Source organism: Ochotona curzoniae, unplaced genomic scaffold (genome assembly GCF_017591425.1).
Source record: "Ochotona curzoniae isolate NIBS_2020 unplaced genomic scaffold, NIBS_Ocur_1.0 scaffold_4937, whole genome shotgun sequence".
Classification (NCBI taxonomy): Eukaryota; Metazoa; Chordata; class Mammalia; order Lagomorpha; family Ochotonidae; genus Ochotona; species Ochotona curzoniae.
In genome coordinates, this window is record NW_024467126.1 from 5,193,999 (window position 1) to 5,199,992 (window position 5,994).

The 5,994-nt window shown below is 64.6% G+C and overlaps 1 long non-coding RNA gene across 1 annotated transcript; it reads right to left on the bottom strand.

The window, feature by feature from the left end:
• Positions 1-3,370: 3,370 nt before the first annotated feature.
• On the bottom strand, positions 3,371-5,732 carry LOC121150075. Its single transcript, XR_005882924.1, has 5 exons — positions 4,656-5,732; positions 4,441-4,573; positions 4,215-4,356; positions 4,008-4,133; positions 3,371-3,926 (listed from the first exon to the last, which is right to left on the bottom strand). It is a non-coding gene; the product is annotated as an uncharacterized LOC121150075 (long non-coding RNA).
• Positions 5,733-5,994: the final 262 nt, after the last annotated feature.

The following is a 5,994-nucleotide window of genomic DNA, read 5'->3' on the forward strand; positions in this document are numbered from 1 at the left end:
TTCTGCTCCAGGAAGTCCCAAGTCCAGGGGGTCCTCCCAGTTTGTCCTCCTCAAGGAGGCAGGTCTCTCTGGAACTATCCAGGGAATCTATGGGGGTCCACAGGGCACCCTGCAGGGGCCTGGGCAGAGGCTGCGGCCCCACTGTGCTGGGCTCTGGCACGTGCATGGCATTGAACCTGGGCAGAGGGTGGGGAGCCGGGGCCTCCCCTTGGCGCCTGCTGCCCGCCTGTGCCCCGGCCAGGTGTGGGGAGCCGGCGCGGGGCCCTCACAGGAGCACCCTGTCGGCCTTCTGTGCCCTCCCCCGCCCCCCAGTGCCCTGCTGCCAGGAAGCGGCAGAGCCTGGAGAGCAGGCCCCTTCCCAGCAGGCCCTGCAGGTGGGCTTCCTGCTAGGAGGCCCCCCGGCCAGCCCTGGCACGGGGCCAACAGTGTCACCAGCGGAGGGAAGCGAGGGGGCGGGGAAGGCAGGGGAAAGCAGGGGTGGAGACCTTCTCTCTCTGCCCCAGCACAAGCCTCTCTCCAAAGCCCGCCGTCCTTTCTTCGGGCTCAAATGCTGAGGTTGCATCTGCCCCCGCAGCAAGATGGGGTCCCCTGGTTGGCCGGAGGGTGGGGAAGAGGGCCACCCCAAGCCTGCTTGTTTGAAGACTTCCCAGGGTAGGTTGTGGTCAGACCTCGAGTGTCACCTGCACTCCTTAAAAGGGTTCCATTTCTTTTGTGGTGTGACCAATGTCCCACCCCAGCCACCACTCAGTGGCAGTCAGAGACTCCCACACCCAGACTCAGGGGTCCGCTCTGCAGGGGCTCCCCGCCCCCGACACGGCCTCGGGCACAGCCACATGCGCTGGGCATGCTGGCTGCCCACGGTCCACAGGGGAGGAGCTCGCACATGAAGACACACGGGGGCACACACACACACACACACACACACACGGCCCTCCCGCAAGGGAGCACCCCATATAGCAGTAACTAGCATGAAGGCGGTGGGGTAGCACAGCCACTCAGCCAGTTCCCACGGGGCCTCATGGGCGGGCGGGTTTCAGACTTTCCCAGGTTTCAGGCCCCTAGGAGGCAGCGGCGCCCCTCCCCCATGCTGGTAGCTGGATCTGGGAGTGAAATTCAAGCCCTGTTCATTTCTCACAACCGGCTCTGCTGGGCCTTTGGAAATTGCCTCTGGGTGGGGGCCGAGCCTGTCCCCCGGCGGCTCTAAGCCCCCTCTCTGAAAAGCCAAAGTGGGGTTGGGCCAAAGCTAAACACATTCCATCCAGGGGCTCCGGGCTTGGAGGGGCTTGGCCAGGCGGGCTGTGGGGGTGGGTGTGGGGGGCTGGTCTGACCTGCCATGGCCACCCAGGCCCTGCCTCTCAGCCAGACTGGGGGGGAGGTGGTCCCTGGCCGTGCAAAGGTGACCACTGGTGCATACTTCTAGCTGTAGGTTCCTTCCCAGAGTCCCCAGCTCAGCTCTGTGTACCCCCAGTCGCACCGAGGGCTCCCCTGAGCACAGCTTTGGGAGACAGCTTCCCAGGGTGTGGTCCCACCCAGGGTGGGACTGGGGAGCCGTGGGGGCCTCGGGCATCACTCCCCAACGGTGTGTGCTTGGCTCCCCCAAGGCGGAAGGCCCCAGAGTGACAGCGTGCAATGGTGGAGTCCCGGCAGGCCCCGGGCGGCCCAGGTGACGGGGAGGCCAGGGCCACGTGCAGACCTGCCCGCCCTTCCGGGCCCTCCCCAACCTGCTCCCACCCCCAGCTTCCCACGCCCTCCGCCCCCAGGCCTCTTGGCTTTTATCTTCTCTGCACCAGCCTCGGATGTTTATAATAAAGTCCCTTTACAGTCCCAGCTCTTGACACCTAATATATGGGAGCCGTCCTGGGGTGAGGAGGGGGTGGTGGCCAGGCCTCCCCTCCCCCGCCCTGCCCTGGGTCTCTGCTTTGCTCCCAGCACAGGCCTGCAAGGGCTGCAGTGCCTCGGTGGGAAGGGGGCGTGTGAGGGTCCTCAGGAGGGCCCTGCTTGCCAGCGGGGCGGGGGGAGTCCCCCACAGCTGAGGACCCCAGTTGGGGGTGTCACACAGTGTCTCCAAGGGACTAAGAGGCAGACCCCACCAGTCTCTGAGTCCTGGCTCCTTCTTCCTATGGAGATGCTCTAAGTCCATGTGGCTCTACACTGTACCCCACAACCAAGACTCCAGTGAGGACCCCCGCCCCCTTGCTTCCACGGCTCGTCTCGCTCACCTCTGCCCCATCACCCCTTCCTGGTCCTCACTTCCTCTCCATCTGTCTGTTTGCACACCCCACTGCACACGTCTCCATTTATTTGACCTCCAACTCTTATAGCACAGATCAGAGAAAAGGGAGCCACACAGACGCATCCCAGTCAGGGGTCTCTGCAGAGGGGAGTGAGGGTGCACATGGCCTAAGCCCAGAGCTGGGGGTCTCTGCAGAGGGGAGTGAGGTCCACATGGCCTAAGCCCAGAGCTGGGGGTCTCTGCAGAGGGGAGTGAGGTCCACATGGCCTAAGCCCAGAGCTGGGGGTCTCTGCAGAGGGGAGTGAGGGTGCACATGGCCTAAGCCCAGAGCTGGGGGTCTCTGCAGAGGGGAGTGAGGTCCACATGGCCTAAGCCCAGAGCTGCGGGTCTCTGCAGAGGGGAGTGAGGTCCACATGGCCTAAGCCCAGAGCTGGGGGTCTCTGCAGAGGGGAGTGAGGTCCACATGGCCTAAGCCCAGAGCTGGGGGTCTCTGCAGAGGGGAGTGAGGGTCCACATGGCCTAAGCCCAGAGCTGGGGGTCTCTGCACAGAGGGGAGTGAGGGTCCACCGTGGGCTCAGCCCACAACTGGGGGTCCTTGTACAAAGTAGGGGGTTTGCTGTGCAGAGGGAAGTGAAGGTCTGGTGGGCTCAGCCCAGAGCTGAGGGCCCTGCACAGAGGGGAGGGAGGGTCTGGTGGGCTCAGCCCAGAGCTGGGGGCCCTGCACAGAGGGGAGGGAGGGTCTGGTGGGCTCAGCCCAGAGTTGGGGGTCACTGCAGAGTGGGGGAGTAGGGCCCGTGCATAGAGGGTCCACGTGGGTGTCCCAGCACTGAGTGGGGGGTGGGGCAGACCGCATGGACATATCCCCAGGGCTGTAGCTGGCTTGCAGGGAGGGGAGCCCAGAGGTCATGTGATACTCTTCGTGTGGCTTGGTGAGCGTATCCCCGTTTCTGCCCCCATGACATGACTCTAGTCCCTAGGTTAGGCCTGGGCAGCTGGGACCAACCGAGCCTCAATTCAACTCATCCCGGAGTCCTCCCCGTGGGGCCTGTCCTCCCCCAGCCCGTATCCCTCCTGCCCCTCCCATCCCACCACACCCCACCCAACCAAAAAAGACACGGGACTCAGGGGTCCCTGAGACCAAATACTGAAACCATGTTTATTGATGAGTCCAGGGCTCCTGGTGGGGCCCCGGTGGGGAGGGGCACAGGGCGAGATGGGCCTGGTGATGTTTGCAAGGCCACTCTGCTGGGCGGGAGTTTACAGACAAGGTGAGGGTGGAGATGAGGCCTCAAGCATACGACAGCCAGCTCCTGGGACCCTGGCAGAGTTGGGCGGATAGGCAGGCGCCAGGGCTGTGTGGAGCTGGCCAAGGGGCTTGCACACGTGCCTGAGGGACCCAGGGCTGCAGCCGCTCCAAACCAGTGCCTACGACTTAGTGCAAAATGTGGGGGAATGGGGGTGGAGTCGGGCCGCCTGGCGTCTCTCAGGCTATGGAAGAGCAGTCACTCAGAGAAAGGAAGAAATTGAAGACGGAAAAGGGGAGGTGGTGGGGTGCCCCCCCCGCGGGCCCAGCTCCGGGGGTCTCCCGGCTGCCGCGGGGGGAGCGTGGGAATGGCCGTGAAGATGGAGTCGCCAGGGGCGGGGGTGTGACTGGACGGCTGCTGTGGGTGTGGTCTCCTTCCTTCAGCGTCACCTGTGGGAAGAGTTCCAAGACTGAGAATGGTAGCGGGGGGCTTCGGGGAGGGCCCTTGGGGGCGGGGAGGGCGGTGCCCACCTTGGGAGCTGACTTTGAGTTAGGCAGTGTCAGAGTTCCAGAGGCTAAGAATTCTTGAGTCACAACAAGACGGACTTGAACAAGTCCCCGGGTTCAAGGGCCCAGACGTGAGCTGGGCAGCGACGTCTGCGGTTGGGGGGTGAGAGTGGCATTCACAGAGCGTTCTGTGTGCCCCGCGCCCCCAGGGGCAGCAGGAGGGCCCCTCACCTTTACTTCTGGGAATTCCAAGGGTCCAGAGAGCAGTAATAGTAGTGATGAGTGTGGTTACATGCATGTCAGCTCCTTGGCAGCCGCGAAGGGACAGAGATCCACGTCTGGGGACAGCCGCCCCGGTGCCTACAAGGATGTTCTGAGGGACGCACGGGGCAGGGATTAGCCGGGTGGCAGGGCGGGGCCCTGGGCACCTGGAAGCGGGCCAGCCGTCATGGCTCACCTGCAAGTCTGGACGGCCAGCCTTTCTTGTCCTCACCGTCACACCGGACCATATCATGTCCCTCAGCTCGTTCATGCTGGCGTCCAGACCTTCGATGGTGACTGCTGGCACGTCTGCCCCGCTGGAGACCCGGCTGTGGGGAGAACAGACGGGCGGGTGGCTGGAGGTGCCGGGTAGGCAGAAACGGGCGGGGACGGGGCGGGAGAGACACTTACCCTGGTCCCCACTGCAAGCGCGGGAGGGCGCCGATCTCGCTCCGTCGCAGCCCGTCAGGCCCACCTTGGCCACGGGCTCAGGAAGCCAGCGCCCCAGTAGGCTTGCTCTTGCCCCGGCCTGTGCCCACCTCCCTCCTGAAAAGCTCACTCACACCACCTCACCCGCCTCGCCCTGTCTGTTCTCGCCCGTGTCCTTGACTCCCCTGGGTGCTTGCTGTCTGCCATGCCAATCCCGGGGGCTGAGGGCCAGCCCCTGGGGTGCAGTGCCACGTGGCAGCAGAGTGCCCAAGGGCTCCCGTTGCAGCCTCCTTGCTGCGCTATCTCTGGGGAGTCCCTGGCCGCTGCCGCCCCTGAAGACGCCCCGCTAAATACTGGACACTGCCTTTCTTTTCCCGCTCTCCGGCTTTCAATGCTCCGGCCAAGGGCATGGTCAGCCCTTGACCGGAGCCACTCCTGTGCCTGCTTCTAAGTGAATTACGGTGGGTGGGATGTGGTGGCAACTGGGAACCCTTCTGTCTGTGCCCTGTCTGAGCCGGCCCTGCGCTGTCCCCACACCTGCTGGAGCCCAGTGTCCTCTCTGTCCTTGCTGGCAGCCCTCCACCTGCTCCGCCCTAACCTTTCTCAGTGTCTCTTTCCCCTGGGATGGACCCAGCCTTGCTCCGTCTCGGCTCCCCCCGAGAGATGTCACCTTTGCTCCCTGCCTTGCCTTCATTCTGCTCTGCCAGAAGGCTGCCACTTCTCCTCGCCGGCCCTCGGCACCCCAGGCTGCCTTCCGGTGGCCTGGGGAGACGAGGCCCGAGGAGGGAAGGGACTCACCTGGCTGGCAGAGCGCCGTCCACACCTGCACGGGCTGCCAGCTACCCCTTGGTTGCCCAGGTCTCCGGCTCAGACCCCTCCGAACAGCTCCCCCTCGTCCGACCAGCTGCCACGTCCTGTAACCAAAAGTGACCGGGATGAATGTCTGGCACCCCCCCTTCTTGCCGCGCCCGGGCCCATCACTGTCCTCTTCGGCCACCCCGACCCGGGCTGGCTTTCTACCCGCCAGACCCCAGACGGCCAAGGTGCTCCTTGGCGCCCACGACCTTCCTCCTGCTCCCCATCTTCCCCAGTTCCCCACCCCCACCCCCCGTTAACCCCCCCACCCGTCCCACCCCCCTCCCACACCCTGTTCCGCTGCTTGTAGCCCGGGCTTTTTCTAACTGGAGTGGCCCCGCCTAGAATTCCCGCCCCTGCCCAACCAACCAATCAGAGTGGGATCATGTGGAGGGGGGCCCACAGGACCCACCTCCACCCTGGACTGTTCCAGCGCACGTCTCTCTCACCCCACACCCCTCCCTTG